The sequence below is a fragment of the Bufo gargarizans genome, chromosome 1, assembly GCF_014858855.1.
Source record: "Bufo gargarizans isolate SCDJY-AF-19 chromosome 1, ASM1485885v1, whole genome shotgun sequence".
Classification (NCBI taxonomy): Eukaryota; Metazoa; Chordata; class Amphibia; order Anura; family Bufonidae; genus Bufo; species Bufo gargarizans.
The window spans coordinates 297,144,175-297,161,658 of NC_058080.1; positions in this window are offsets into that span (position 1 = coordinate 297,144,175).

Here is a 17,484-nt window from a genome sequence, read left to right on the forward strand (position 1 = left end):
TCAAATTTGGACTCATCAGACCAAAGCACATATTTCCACTGGTCTAATGTCCATTCCTTGTGTTCTTTAGCCCAAACAAGTCTCTTATGCTTGTTGCCTGTCCTTAGCAGCGGTTTCCTATCAGATATTCTACTATGAAGGCCCGATTCACACAGTCTCCTCTTAACAGTTGTTCTAGAGATGTGTCTGCTGCTAGAACTCTGTGTGGCATTGACCTGGTCTCTAATCTGAGCTGCTGTTAATCTGCGATTTCTGAGGCTGGTGACTCGGATGAACTTATCCTCCGCAGCAGAGGTGACTCTTGGTCTTCCTTTCCTGGGGCGGTCCGCATGTGAGCCAGTTTATTTGTAGTGCTGGATGGTTTTTGTGACTGCACTTGGGGACACTTTCAAAGTTTTCCCAATTTTTCAGACTGACTAACCTTCATTTCTTAAAGTAATGATGGCCACTCGTTTTTCTTTACTTAGCTGCTTTTTTCTTGCCATAATACAAATTCTGACAGTCTATTCAGTAGGACTATCAGCTGTGTATCCACCTGACTTCTCCACAACGCAACTGATGGTCCCAACCCCATTTATAAGGCAAGAAATCCCACTTATTAAACCTGACAGGGCACACCTGTGAAGTGAAAACCATTTCAGGTGACTACCTCTTGAAGCTCATCAAGAGAATGCCAAGAGTGTGCAAAGCAGTAATCAAAGCAAAAGGTGGCTACTTTGAAGAACCTAGAATATGACATAGTTTCAGTTGTTTCACACTTTTTTGTTATGTATATAATTCCATATGTGTTCATTCATAGTTTTGATGCCTTCAGTGTGAATCTACAATTTTCATAGTCATGAAAATAAAGAAAACTCTTTGAATGATAAGGTGTGTCCAAACTTTTGGTCTGTACTGTACATGTCTGGTACCAGATGGTTGGGGGATGCACAGAATGGTACCAAGGGCCACATGTGGCCCCTGGGCCGCAGGTTGTGCAACCCTGTTCTAGAGCCTACAGATTAACTTGTAATATCTGGGTAAGCTCTGATATGATTCGCCAGTGGTTCCATATCAATAGTAGTTGATGGGGAAGTGGGGCATCCCCTGCGTTGTACCTCGCTGTACACAGATGGGAGATCTAGATGTAGAAGAGAGTTTTAGAGTAGCCTGAGGGCCAGAATAAATTATTTTAGAGTTGCAATTAAAGCACCCAAGAGCCCCATCTTATCCAAAACTTGAGAGGCTATCAAATGCCTTTTCAATGTCTAAGGTTACGACTGCTAAACAGGCTTTCTGCTCATTAGAAACTTTAATAATATTTAAAATGTTCCTAATATATCATTCGGTTTCCAGAAATAAATAAATCCTACCTGAGCTCTGTGAATCAGAGAGAAAAGTAAACTATTGTGACAGGAAGTGACAGGAAGTTTTATCAATCGCTGATAAGATGCCCCACCTCTCCTCCCGTACTGAAGTCAGGAAGATGTCACGGAAGGTGTACAGGAAACAAGACAACACAAAATGAATATATGACTCACTGGATCCAAAACTAAGGAACAAAAAGGGAGACCCCTGCATCAGACCTGGCACTCTCCCTGACTGCTCAGCCTATGCGAAAATCCCAATGGTAGATGATCGCATATCCTCGTACCTCGACTGTATAACACTTGAACACCCTATAATAGTGAAGGGACACGACCACCGGCACAAATGAATGTACAACACTTATCTTGTAGAAGACTGGGAAATAGGATCAGCATGCACACACACTCCAGGAAGTTGTATAAACCGCACACTAATGCATTATGGGGAGGAATTTAAAGGGATGCAATCAGTCCAACTACAGGACAGCTGAGAGAGGCTAACGAGATGAGGAACTGAAAACCAAAACAAAGGAAGCTCAAGGAGGAGGTTCTGAAAGACATCTGCCAGAGCTTCTCAGATGTCTGGTGGTGACAGTACCCCTCTCTCTACGATTGGACTCTGGACACTCAGAGCCCACCTTCTCAGGATGGGACCTATGGAAAGCCCTGATGAGACGAGTGGCCTTAATGTCCGTCACTGGGACCCACATCCTCTCCTCAGGACCATAACCCTCCCAATGAACGAGGTACTGGAGAGAACCGCGGACAAGACGAGAATCCACAATCCTAGAGACCTGAAATTCAAGATTACCATCAACCATAATCAGAGGAGGAGGCAAAGGCGAGGGTACAATGGGTTGAACATAAGGTTTTAATAAGGACTTATGAAAAACATTATGGATGTTCCAAGTCTGAGGAAGATCAAGACGGTAGGCAACAGGATTGATGACAGACAGGATTTTGTAAGGCCCAATAAACTTAGGACCCAACTTCCAGGAGGGAACCTTCAATTTGATATTCTTGGTAGACAACCACACCAGATCACCAACATTCAGGTCCGGACCAGGCACACGTCTCTTATCTGCCACACGCTTATATCTCTCACTCATGCTCTTTAGATTATCCTGAATCTTTTGCCAAATAGATGACAAAGACAAGGAGAATCTGTCCTCATCAGGTAAACCAGAAGACCCCTCTCCCGAGAATGTCCCAAACTGCGGATGAAACCCATATGCACCAAAAAATGGTGACTTATCAGAGGACTCCTGACGACGGTTATTTAAAGCAAACTCAGCAAGGGACAAAAAAGAACACCAATCCTCCTGATTCTCCGCCACAAAACAGCGCAGATATGTCTCCAGATTCTGATTGACGCGCTCTGTCTGGCCATTCGACTGCGGGTGGAAAGCAGAAGAGAATGACAACCAAACCCCCAAGCGAGAACAGAAAGCCTTCCAGAATCTGGAAACAAACTGCGTGCCCCTATCAGAGACTATGTCTGAAGGAATACCATGCAATTTGACAATGTGATCAATAAATGCCTGCGCCAGCGTCTTAGCATTGGGAAAGCCAGGAAAAGGGATGAAATGCACCATTTTGCTAAAACGGTCCACCACCACCAGAATCACAGTCTTCCCCGAGGAACGAGGCAGGTCCGTTATGAAGTCCATGGACAGATGTGTCCAAGGACGGGAAGGAATGGGTAAGGGAAGGAGAGGACCCGATGGCCGTGAATGAGGGACTTTGGCACGAGCGCAAGTCTCGCAGGCTGCCACAGAACCCTCAACCGACTTACGAAGCGCAGGCCACCAGAATCTACGAGCGATGAGATCCACTGTGGCTCTTGCCCCCGGGTGCCCAGCAAGGACAGTATCGTGGTGTTCCTTAAAAATCTTGTGTCTTAAAGCGAGAGGCACAAACAACCTCCCAGGAGGACAAAGATCAGGAGCCTCTGACTGGGCTAACTGCACCTCTGCCTCCAATTCAGGATAAAGAGCAGAGACCACCACACCTTCAGCCAAAATGGGACCCGGAATTCAGAATTCCCACCTCCCGGAAAACAACGTGACAGGGCATCTGCCTTCACATTCTTAACCCCAGGGCGGAACGTGACAACAAAATTAAACCTTGAAAAGAACAAAGACCATCTGGCCTGTCTCGGGTTCAGACGCTTGGCTGACTCCAAGTAGGCCAGATTTTTATGGTCAGTAAACACGGTAATAGGGTGTCTGGCTCCCTCTAGCCAATGGCGCCATTCCTCAAAAGCCAACTTGATGGCCAACAACTCCCTATCTCCCACATCGTAATTTCTCTCTGCGGAGGAGAGTTTCTTCAAGAAAAAGGCACACGATCGCCATTTGGCAGGAGAGGAACCCTGAGACAAGACCGCACCCACACCCACCTCAGAAGCATCAACCTCAACTATGAAGGGTAGAGAAATATCAGGTTGTACCAAGATGGGAGCGGAAGCAAAACTCTCCTTGATATTAGAAAAGGCCTTACGCGCCTCTACCGACCAGGAAGAAAAATCTACCCCCTTTCTGGTCATATCAGTGAGTGGTTTAACAACAGAGGAATAATTCAAAATAAACTTCCTGTAATAATTGGCAAAGCCCAAAAAACGCATCAGCGCCTTTTGATTCTCAGGAAGCTCCCACTCAAGCACAGCGCGGACCTTCTCGGGGTCCATGCGAAAACCAGAAGCGGAGAGAAGAAACCCCAGAAATTGAATTTCTAGAACCGCAAACACACATTTTTCCAGTTTCGCGTATAATTTATTCTCCCGCAGGATGAGCAAGACCTGACGTAAGTGTTCCTTATGAGTTTTGAAATCGGGAGAAAAAATCAAAATGTCATCCAAATACACGAATACAAATTTTCCCATTAAATGATAAAAAATGCTGTTCACGAAATGCTGAAAAACGGCTGGGGCATTCATCAAACCAAAAGGCATAACCAAATTCTCAAAATGGCCCTCAGGGGTATTGAAGGCCGTCTTCCATTCGTCTCCTTCTCTGACCCTGACCAGGTTGTATGCCCCTCTTAGATCTAATTTGGAAAATACTTTAGCCCCAACAATCTGGTTAAACAGGTCCGGGATCAGAGGAAGCGGATAAGGGTCACGAATAGTGATACTGTTCAGCTCCCTGAAATCCAGACAAGGTCTTAAAGAACCATCTTTTTTCTTAACAAAGAAAAAACCATCGGCAACAGGTGACTTCAAGGGTCGTATGTGTCCTTTTCTCAGACTCTCAGAGATATAAGCACGCATAGCGACCCTTTCAGGTTGGGAGAGATTGTATAAACGAGATTTAGGCAGCTTGGCGCCTGGGATGAGATTAATAGCAATCGTACTCCCTGTGCGGGGGCAAATCCTGAACTCCACTCTCAGAGAAGACATCCGAAAATTCAGAGAGAAAAGATGGTACAGTCTTAGTAGAAACCTCAGAAACAGATGTCGTGAGGCAATTCTCTCTGCAAAAGTCACTCCAACCATTTATTTGCCTCGCTTGCCAATCAATGGTGGGATTATGTTTAGTGAGCCAGGGTAGCCCCAACACAAGAGGAGTAGGCAATCCGCTAAGGACGAAACATGATACATCCTCAACATGAGCATCACTCACAATTAAACGGATATTGTGAACTATGCCCTTTAATGATTTCTGAGAAAGTGTAGCGGAATCAATAGCAAACACAGGAATATCCTTTCCCAAAGTACATACCTGGAAACCATGAGTTATCGCAAATTGATTATCAATGAGATTGACAGCTGCTCCACTATCTACAAAAATCTCACAAAAAATGTTCTTGCTCTCTAGCGCAACCCTGGCAGGCAGGACAAAACGGGAACTGCAAGCAAACGGAAAACCTTCAATTTCCGCCTCAACCCTGCCAATAGTAACAGATGGAACATTTTTAAAAGATTTTTTCCTTTTTGTTTCTTTATTACTCCCAAAAAACTGCCTGAATCTCCTAGAGGGACAAACATTTGCCAAATGATTTATACCTCCACAACAAAAACAAACCTTCCCATGCGGGTTGAATCTTCTATTGTCAGAGGCAATCAACCCCAGCTGCATGGGCTCCTGCTCAGAAGGGGCTGACAGCGACTGAGACCCCTGCGCACAGAATGAGACCGCTGCACTGTCCTGGGATTGAGTATGACAGGAAGGAGTGGTCTCTCCTCTCTCTCTAAGATGCCTGTCAATATGAACGGCCTGAGACATAGCAGAGTCCAAGGAGATAGGCCTCTCATGAAAGGCAAATGCATCTTTCAATCCCTCTGAAAGACCATGGCAAAATTGACTTCGAAGTGCAGCATCATTCCAACCAGTATCAGCTGCCCATCTCCGAAATTCTGAGCAGTATATCTCTGCGGATTGTTTACCCTGGCATAACAGACGTAGTCTAGACTCAGCCAAAGCAATACGATCCGGATCATCATATATCTGACCCAGGGCTAAAAAGAATTCATCCACTGAATGGAGGGGCCGTGCCCCCACCGGCAGCGAAAAGGCCCACGACTGAGCATTACCCCTGAGCAGCGATATAATGATCCCCACCGAAAATGGAGTTTGCAAGCCTCTCTAAAACGCACAAAATTCTCACTACCCCCGGATAACGTATCCGGGAGCGAGATCTTAGGCTCAGAACAAACTCCATGAACGCAAGCTGAACCGGTCACTTGAAACTGAGAAAGAGTCTTATGGAGATCAGCTACCTCCAATGAAAGACCCTGGAAGCATTCAGTCAAAAGTGAAACCGGATCCATGCTTGAGACGGTTTTGGCGGTTTATAATGTCACGAAAGGTGTACAGGAAACTAGACAACACAAAATGAATATATGACTCACTGGATCCAAAACTAAGGAACAAAAAGGGAGACCCCTGCATCAGACCTGGCACTCTCCCTGACTGCTCAGCCTATGTGAAAATCCCAATGGTAGATGATCGCATATCCTCGTACCTCGACTGTATAACACCTGAACACCCTATAATAGTGAGGGGACACGACCACCGGCTCCCTACACTAGACACGGAGGGAGTCAGGGTCACCTGGGATCCAGCAAACAGAAAATCACAAATGAATGTACAACACTTATCTTGTAGAAGACTGGGAAATAGGATCAGCATGCACACACACTCCAGGAAGTTGTATAAACCGCACACTAATGCATTATGGGGAGGAATTTAAAGGGATGCAATCAGTCCAACTACAGGACAGCTGAGAGAGGCTATCGAGATGAGGAACTGAAAACCAAAACAAAGGAAGCTCAAGGAGGAGGTTCTGAAAGGCATCTGTCAGAGATCCTCAGTTGTCTGGTGGTGACAGAAGAGCAGAGATTATTATTATTTATTTTTCTTTGATACACAATGCAGAAGAAAAGACAATTTGGTAAGACAAAAATCCGGATTCCTTAATACACAATCTGCTGAAACAGTCAATATGATAAAATACAATAAACAAAGACAATACAGAACAAGTAAATAGTCTGCTCTATTTTTGGGAGGTTCCCATGCTCCCAATTCAATTTCACATCATAATTGATCCAGATATTTGTCACCTGAATTGGCATACATCCCCCCCCCCTTGGTGGTCCTCTCGGTGCACACTGCTAATGACGATTGCTCTCATCTCTCTCTAACCCCGCCCCCCCTGCCTCCCTTCCCCCCAGGCAACGACGACACTCATCCGCTGCCGGCTAAATATTCCTCAAACCTCTCAACCCGTGTCAGTACGTTTTTCCACTCCATAATGTTGGGTGCTCTTTTTGAACCCCACTCTCTCGCAATAATCACTCTTGCCACCATAAGGCCTCTTAACCAAACCCTTTTTTTCTTTTTATCACTAATCAGTAATGGCATATTACCTAGAACGGCCACTTCCGGATTATATGGACTCTGCACTTAACACACGTAAAACCTCTCTCCAATAGACTTGCACACTTGGACACCTCCATATCATATGCATATATTCTGTGGACTCTTCTCTACATTTCCAACTATTTAATTCTCGCTCTTTATAAATCTTACTTAGCAATATAGGGGTCATATATATTCTATAGATAATATTAAAATAGATTAGCCTAAAGTTGCTAGAAGTCGTGGTCTTTTTTATATTTTCATATATATATATTCCTCCAATCTATTGTGTTTTGTGCTATATCCTTTGCCCATTTTCCCTCGCTATTAAATTTTAGTATTTTCCCCAAACTCTTCCTTATCATCCTGTACACTTGGGATATAGTCACCCTAATAGTCATGTCATGTGTTGATAACAAAAATCTGTGAATTCATCTTTTGTCGTAATAAAATATTCCCTATTTTGTGTAGCTTCAAATGCGTGTTTCAGTTGGTGATATCGATACCGACTCATTAAATCTAAATTTGTTCGAGGGCATAGTTATAATAGTGATCTTATTTCCCCATTCTTAACTAACTGTAATATGTAAATAATGCCGTATTTTTCCCAGTGTTTGTGTTCTGTGATTGATTGAAATTCTCTAATATTACTGTTGCACCACAGAGGTGAAAAATGTGCAGTGTTCAAGATTCCTAATATTCCTTTTTTTTTTTCCCAAGCCAAGTCAACCATTTGACATATTGGGCATTTTTTTTCCCGTTATTTTTAATAGATCCAGTCTCCAATATGCTAAATATATTGGGCCAGATTTATCATGACTCTGACAGCTCACTCCACTTTAACATATGGCTAAAGTCAGTTTTAGCCAAGTCAGATTTATGATTGTCCCTTTAAGACTGTAATAAATGTGGTTTGACGGTAGCAGTTTATCCGTCAGTAAGCAGCTTTACAAAAGTCGCACGTTTTTATGAAAAAGTCGCATGTTCTATTAAAAAGTCTCATAAGATAAGTATGGTCCTCACTGGAGTGAAATTGAGACTTTTTTGCGACTTTTTAAATAGTCCCAATAGTAAATCTGTCTAGAGATTCATTTACATAAGAAAACACGCCCACTTTCAGAAAACTGGCGAGCATAGTGCAGAGCAGAAAAAAGTCGCAAATTTGTGTGCAGTTTTAGCGTTTGGGACTTTTTTAGGACTTTTTCACTCCATTATTCTGACCTGAGCTAATGATAAATCTGGCCCATTGTATTTTGGCCCATTAAAGCCCCTTACTAGATATTCATTTATTTTGTTTCCCCCTGACTTTATCCATTGGATTTGAGAGGCTAAATAATATCCCTGGAAGAAAGGAACCGATAGCCCTCCGTCCTCTTCCGCTAGCCAAAGATATTTTTGTTTTAGTTTTACCCTTTTTCTTCCCCAGATTAAGTCGTTCAGCAGCCGTTCCAAATGGTTGAAGAAACAATCCTCTATCCAAACTGGGCATGCTGCCAAAATATACAAAACCTGGAGAAGTAGCACCATTTTTATTAGTGCGATTTTGTCCACATGACCTATCGATAACTTCTGCCAAACACCAATTTTATTCTTGCATCTAGTCAAGAAGGGAGAAACTCGTAAAATCTGATATACTTGCGCTCATCTTTACCCCCAAATATTCCAAAGATTCCGTAGATTTTAATACCCTGATTCCTAGGGAGTTCAGTGGGCTTACCTGGTCGAGCGGTAGCAGTACTGATTTAACCCAGTTGATTTTATATCCCGAAATGTCACAAAACTTATTTATTAGTTCCATAAGATAAGACAGCTGGGATATTGGGTTCTCCAAAAAAATTAAGATGTCATCAGCATACATACTTATCTTGTCAGAGGTTCCCTTCATGCCAAAACCGCTGATCATTTCATCCGATCTAATTCTGGCTGCCAGCGGTTCTATAAATAGAGAAAACAATAAAGGAGAGAGGGGACATCCCTGTCTTGTTCTCCTGGACAACTCTATTTGCTCAGACCATACTCCATTAATATTAATCCTGGCTCTGGGGTGGTTGTATAGAATCTGGATCCACTTAATAAAGTATTGGCCCAGGTTCATCTTATGCATTACTTGCCATAAGTATTCCCACTCCACCCTGTCAAACGCCTTCTCAGCGTCTAGAGACAGGATGGAGTGGGAACCTCCCCCCTCCTCGACCTGCGTATTCAGAAAAGCTCTACAAATACTAGATTGTACCAATCTCTTGGGTATAAACCCCATCTGGTCTGGGTGAATTAACCTATCAATAATGCTCTTTAGTCTGTTAGCAAATATTTTTGCGCAGATTTTATAGTCTGTATTTAACAGAGAGATTGGGAGATACGCACCAGTCTCTTTTTCGTCCTTACCCTTTTTTAAGATGAGAGTGATCACGGCTTCGGATAAAGATAAAGGGAGTTCACCGGTCTGATACGTTTTATTTAACACCTATAGTACCTGTACTGGCGATAGATTTTGAAACGGAGCCCGTCCATCCGTGGAGATGAGTTTCCCCGTATAGTCCAACCTCAAATAATTCCTCTAAGTCTCTAGGTCGATTTAATATTTTAAATTCCTGTTCTGATAATTTAGGGAAGTTAATTTTCTCCAGGATCTTTTCAATGTCTCCACCCTAATGGTTTTTATTACACCTAAGAAACTCTTGCTCAATCTCCTCCAGACGTGTGGTTACCCTCCCATTTTCCAATCTAATATTTTTAATCTTATTATTATTTTCTTGGTTTTGCATCGGCGATGACAAAAGGTTTCCAAGTTTCCCGGCTTAAGAGAAATATTTAGCTCCTGTAAAGAAGACCCTATGTTGTGCTTTTTCTATTAAGTAATTTTTATACTCCAGTCTAGCTTCCTCAAGCTGAAGTTGTATAGCAGACTTTTGGTTGTTAGCTATCTTTCCCAATAAGGACTGAACCCTTGTTTTTAAGACCAATTCTTTTGCAGCATATTCTTTTTCCCCCCCAATAACTCTGGCTATATACACTCCGTGCAAAAATGCTTTAAAAGAATCCCATACAATATGTATGGGTGCTAATGGAGTGTTCAACAGCCAGAATTCCCGGATCTCCTTAGCTATATTTTCCTGATCCTTGACCAACTTCATCCAGTGGGGATTTAATCTGAAACTTTTTTTCTTCTCCATATACCCCATTTTGATCGTTACTACAATAGGAGAGTGATCAGATATCGTATGTATTTCATATTTCCTTTTTGTTACACAGTCTAGAACAGGCATGCTCAACCTGCGGCCCTCCAGCTGTTGTAAAACTACAACTCCCAGCATGCCCGAACAGCCTACAGCTATCAGCCTACAGCAGGGCATTGTGGGAGTTGTAGTTTTACTACAGCTGGAGGGCCGCAGGTTGAGCATGTCTGGTCTAGAAGATCAGAATTAGCTAGAGCTAGGTCTATTCTGGACATAGTCGTATTTGCCCGACTGAAACAAGAAACCCATATATATATATATCGCCAAATGTCTGTCAATGTCATTTCCTGGCAGACTCTTCTTAGCAGTGTTAGTTTGTCTTTTTTTTTTTTTTTTTTGTGTACATATTCTTTAGATTATCTATCTTCCTCAAGATTCATAACATCATTAAAGTCCCCTGTTACGAAGACCGGGCACCTTGCTCTGGAGCCTATAAAATCCACCAGGTGTGACATAACAGATATAGAAAAAGGAGGGGGAACATACACAAATGCCAATATGCAAACCGTGCCATTTAAACAACAGTGCAGAAAGACGAATCTGCCCTCTCTATCAATTCTCTTGGCAATTGGGGTTTAATCCACACTTCTATGGATGTACACACTCCGGTAACACCCCGGGAATAGGCCGAGCAGCAAGCATGGTAGTCATATTTCGCCCATTTCTTTTTTGCAGTGTTAATATTCTCGTATGTAAGATGTGTTTCAAGAAGGCATATTATTGCAGGAAGATGTCTCACAACTACATCAAATATGACCACCCGCTTAGCTCTCTCGGCCATTCCCCGTATGTTCCACGTGAAAATTCTATTCATATGTTTTTCTACTCAAAAAGTATCCCCCGAAACCCATCACTGCGGGGGACAGGGGAAGGGAGAGAGAGAGAGCACCCCACAATGTCCACCAATACCCCAGATTCCCACCCAACCTGTGCCACCACCCCGTTACCCTCCCCTACCCACTCAACCCTCCCTGCTCCACCCTCCCCCCAACCCTCCAATCCCCCCCTTCTTGGTCAGACAGAGCTGATTGGTTCCCTAACCTCTTACCTTTCGCCCTTCCCCCCACCTCCTCAGCCCCCCTGAATCCCGCTAGATATGAAATTGCCTTTCTCCTCAGGAACCTATCCCCTTAGCATCTAACCATTCCCGTACATCATCTGGTTGGGTAAAGAAGTGCACTTGGTCCTGATATAACACCCTCAGTTTAGCAGGGTAAAACAAAGAGTATTTTATCTTGGCTACCGCCATTCTCTTCTTGACCTCTCTGAATTCACGACATTTAGCCTCAGTTGCCCTTGAGTAGTCTGGATATATTTCTATTTCCCTTCTATTATACTCTAAGGGAGATAAACTTCTTTTATTTTTAATGATGTTATCCCTATCCCGGCCATTAATAATTTTAGCCAGCATAGCTCTTGGAGGGCTCCCTACTGGTAGCTGTCTATTAGGTATCCGATGGGGTCTCTCCACCAAAACCCCCACAGACAGTAAATCAGTACTAAACACTTCAAATAGCTATTTCTGGATAAATCCTGTCGGGTCTTATTTTTCAGACCCTTCAGGAAACCCAATCAGACATATATTAGATCTACGGGAACTGTCCTCCATTTCGGTGACTCTTTCCTGTAGTGTATTTTTTTCTGTTTCTATCACCCCCATTCTGTTCTTAATCCCATCCATCTCTCTTTTTAACTCCACTTGCACCCAAGGACTTCCTGTTTTGGACCTTTGCTGGCATTGTACTATCAAACATACAACAGCACTCCCTCAGTGCGCCTGCCCCGATGACGTCTTCTCTTTCGGTGATGTCATTGGCGCAGGCACACTGAGGGAGTGCTGAGGAGGTGAGTCTCCTTCTCTCAGAGCGACTGCGCCGAATATAGACAGGTGCGGGATTTGAAATGCTGACAGGGCTAGCCCTATATAGGGAATAGTCGTTAAATAAGGATTTTAACAAAGGAGACAGAAGCCTTTTAACAGGTGGTCAGAAAGAGCAGAGATTTAAATGTATAAATTGCAAGTTTTATTGAATCCTGTTCCATAACATGCAGCCTGCATATTGTACAGAATTTTGTGGTGATAGGTTCTGTTTAAGGCCCCTTGCACACAAACGTGTGCGCCCCGTGGCCGCAATGCATGAACACTCACCGTGGGGCAGCCGCAGCGGATTTTGGACCCATTCACTTTAATGAGTCTGCGATCCAGCCGTTTCGCAAAAAGATAGGACATTTTCTATCTTTTTGTGGAACGGAAGTATGGGACGAAACCCCACATTCCGTTCTGCACCATTCCGCATCTCCTGATTTTTGGACCAATTGAAGTGAATGGGTCTGCATCCGTAAAGCAGAATACACACGGAACGGTGCTCGTGTATGGCGGATCCGCAAATGCGGTCCGCAATACTGCCATGGAGCGCACACGGTCGTGTGCAATAAGCCTAACAATAGTGTGTCAATTTCTCTGATATCTGAGCAAATAGGGTTGGATCTTTTAACAGGGATTCATTTAGTCTCCAAACTGGAGACAAAGGAAAATTCAGTAAATGAAGTGAACTAAAAACCATATTGTGGTCCAACCATAAACATGGTATATGTATAACAAAAGAGACATCAGGGAATAATTCTGAAGAAACCGAATGGAGATCACTTTTTGAATATGAACAGTGGGAAGGGGAGTAATATGTATACCCTCTATTATTTCCAAGTTACATTTACACTGCCCCTGCTAGTAGACAATTATCAGGAAGAAATCATTTCTTCTTGTCATCAGAGTAGGTGAAGAGCTGCATCTAACATGCAGCGATCACCCCCACTGTATGAGGATGTTTCGGGGCAGCAGATCACTGCTTAAACAGCATGATCACCTGCCCAGAAATGATGATTGAGGTGTCCACTTCACACCACAAATTTCACCCTCTGATTCACCAAATCATTTCATTTTAAGCATTTTGCACGCTCATCTTGTGATCTGCGACACCTTTACACAGTCAGATTTATGGAGTGAATGTTCGTAGGAACATTTGTTGCCAATAATCTGCCTGACCAGTGTGCTTTAAGAGATGTAGGACTCCCATGGCCTTATTGCTTGCAAAAAAGGAATCTTGTCTGTCCCTTGTGAGGAGCGAACAATAGAATTGGAAAAAAAATTAACTTGTTAACCTAGACAATCCTAGACAAGCAGGTAATAAAAAATTCTGCCTTTCAGGTCAGATTCCACTTGTAGGGGAAAGTGATTAAGTAGTAGAGGGAAAACACTTCTCCATTTTGTAAGGTTAAGTAAGGTAGCGTGGAAAAGAGAAGTGAGTCTCTTGAACACATATTACTTCAGAGCAGTGCTTGATGTAATTTAGAAAGTCCTGTCATCTCTTACGTGAGAAATTTTATTCTCTCACATAATTTAATAGAGTTTGTACCATGGTGACAAAAAGAGACTTGCTAGATGGTTATAGAAAAGAAAATAAATAATATAATGACCCATTGCAAAATAGTATAACTAGAGATGACACATCAGGTGCAGCAAGGGAAACTAAAATTCACTAAATACGGGTTGCTATCTACCCAACATCAGGAAACTAGACTGGAAAAACCATCACAGTACAGGAGCATATAACTTCCTTCACCAACCTCAATGGACATCTGAAAAAGAAGAAAAAGCATAACAAACATATACCAACAATAAAAAGTTATGCAATACTGTTTGTACACAAAAATATGTCTTGATCATAGACAGGAGCAAAAAAAAAAAAACAATAACAGGAGTTCCAGGTAGAAAATTGTCCCTTAGAAAATTACCCAAAGTCCACTAGCTGCCAGAGTACATAGATAATGTAGATAGTGTGGGGATTTGCTCTGGTAGACAGGTTATTAGGCTACTTTCACACTGGCGTTTTGGCTTTCCGTTTGTGAGATCCATTCAGGGCTCTCACAAGCGGTCCAAAACTGATCAGTTTTGCCCTAATGCATTCTGAATGGAAAAGGATCCGCTCAGAATGCATCCTTTTGCCTCCGTTCCGTCTCCATTAAGCTTTGGAGGCAGACACCAAAACACTGCTTGCAGCGTTTTGCTGTCCGTCTGATGAAACTGAGCCAAACGGATCCGTTCTGACACACAATGTAAGTCAATGGGGACGGATCCGTCTTCACTGACCCAATCTGGCACAATAGAAAACTGATCCGTCCTCCATTAACTTTCAATGGTGTACAAGACGGATCCTCCTTGGCTATGTTAAAGATAATACAAACGGATCCGATCTGAATGGATGCAGACGTTTGTATTATCAGAACGGATCCATCTGTGCAGATCCATTACGGATCCGCACCAAACGTAAGTTTGAAAGTAGCCTTAGCGGATGCAGTATAGAGGCAAGGAACCAGGTTGTAAATCAAACTTCAGTGTTTTATTCACACTCAGCAAAACACAACAGTCTTGGTGCTTGTTCACACACAGCAAAAATAAAACAATGTTCACCTGCAATGCTAGGTGTCGTTTCACACCTGAATGCTCAGCCACAGAATAGTTCACTAGCAGGCTTCCAGGCAGCCTCCACGCCTGTTTACAGTCTTTAGCCTAGAGGACTCCACAGCTTCACTGTCAGATGGAGGAAAATTCACACCATAGTGCTAAATGCTTTTTAAAGGCCTACCAAGACCTGGTCTGGAACGTGGGGAGTAACCACCCACCCAGCACTTTGGCTACTCCCAGTAAGAGCCGTCCTGGATCAGCTTTACAGCCATACTAAACAGCTGAAGTGTCAGACTGCAATCTGCAATAATGACACTCCAGGAAAATAAAATAACTCTTACCTCACCGAGGCCAGGAACCTTGGTGACACGTACCGACCATCAATGATTGCCCCTTGTTCCTTCCTACATACGCGTCCCCCCTTTGTTCAACCCTGAGGGGGTGGACACACATTAAACAGTGTACCCGGGACAGGGCATCCGCATTTCCTAGTAACCGGCCTGCCCTGTGTTCCACCAAAAATTTTAAATTTTGCAAAGACAGAAACCACCGGGTGACCCGGGCATTTCTGTCCTTCGCCTGGCTCATCCATTTGAGAGGGGAGTGGTCGGTCACCAGACAAAACTTTCTCCCCAACAAATAATAGTGGAGAGACTCAAGCGCCCACTTGATATCCAGGCACTCTCTCTCCACTATACTATACCTGGTCTCGGCTGGGGTAAGCTTCTGCCTGAGGAAGACAACGGGATGCTCCTCCCCTTTGACCTCCTGAGACAGTACAGCACCGAGACCCATCTCGGAGGAATCGGGCTGTACTATAAACTCCCTTTTGAAGTCGGGCGTCACCAAAAACGGGGACACACACTGGGTCGACTTCAAAGCATAGAAAGACTTTTCCGCCTGCTTATTCCAGTGGACCGTCACTGACTTGCGTCCCTTCAAAAAGCCTCTTAATGGTGCGGCCATTGTGGCAAAGTGGGGGACAAACCTCATATAGTTTCCCACCATTCCCAGGAACGACTTTACTTGGCAAGTATTGACAGGTCGGGGCCAATTCCGAATTGCCTCAATTTTGTTCACCTGAGGTTTGATAACTCCGCGCCCAATTACATGCCCTAGGTACTTGGTCTCTTCTAAGGGAGTCCACTATAGCCTGTACTTTAGGTAGGTGACTTTCCCAGTCGGTACTGTGGATAATGATATCATCCAGGTACGCTGAAGCGTACCGATGATGTGGACGGAGTACAATGTCCATTAGCCTTGTACTGATACAGCCCTTCTGGTGTGATAAAAGCCATTTTCTCCTTGGCAGCCTCCGTCAAGGGTACCTGCCAGTACCCTTTGTTGAGATCCAAAACAGAAAAATACCGGGCTTGGTCTAACTTCACAATAAGCTCATCTACTCGAGGCCTGAAATATGCGTTAAACTTGGAAACCTCATTAAGTTTGCGGATATCGTTAAAGAATCGTAACGTCCCGTCTGGCTTGGGTATTAAGACTATCGGACTGGCCTATTCACTTTTTGACTCCTCGATGACACCCAGCTGTAACATCAGCTGCACTTCTTCCGAGATAGCCTGTCACCCCGACTCAGGTACCCGGTATGGTTTCAACCGGATTCTGGCCTGAGGCTCAGTGACAATGTCATGTTGGATGATAGAAGTGCGTCCAGGGAGGTCTGAAAACACATCCGTGTTTCTGCTGACGAACTCCCTGGCCTCTTGAGTCTGTTTAGAGGAAAGGTTGTCAGGGTTCTTTACTGTGGCAACTGACTCCCTCGTATCAGGCCGTGGGACTGGAAACTCTACCCCCAGAAAACCCGGACAGGGGGCTGTTGTCCGTACTGGTCTCCCTATCTTTCCACGGTTTCAGTAAGTTTACATGGTACACCAGCTCCGGCTTTCTCTGCCTGGGCTTGAGTACCTTGTAGGTTACCTCCCCAACTTTTTCGAGCACTTCGTAGGGACCCTACCACTTAGCCAGGAACTTACTGTCCACCGTTGGCACCAGAACCAAAACCCGATCTCCCGGGTTAAAATTCCGAACCCGAGCCTGGTGATTATAGACCCTACTCTGGGCTCGCTGGGCTGCCTCCATATGCTCTTTAACCAGCGGCAACACTGTCTCCATCAGCTCTTGCATCCGAGTGACATACTTAATCACACTTTTATGCGGTGTGGGTTGTTGTTCCCACGTCTCTTTGGCTATGTCCAACAAACCACGCGGATGTCGGCCATACAGCAGTTCGAAGGGCGAGAACCTAGTTGAGGCCTGGGGTAGCTCTCAAACTGCGAACATGAGATAGGGCGGTAGAAGATCCCAATCCTCTCATCCTTAGACATCACTTGCTTTAACACGTTTTTCAAGGTTTCATTAAACCTTTCTACCAGGCTGTCCATTTGCGGGTGATAGATGGACGTCCGTAATTGTTTGATCTGTAGTAGTTTACTGAGTTCCCTCATGACTTTTGACATAAAAGGGGCCCCCTGGTCGGTCAGAATCTCTCTCGGTAGGCCCACTCGGGAAAACATCTCCACTAACTATTTGGCTATCAGTTTGGCCAAGGTATGTCGCAGCGG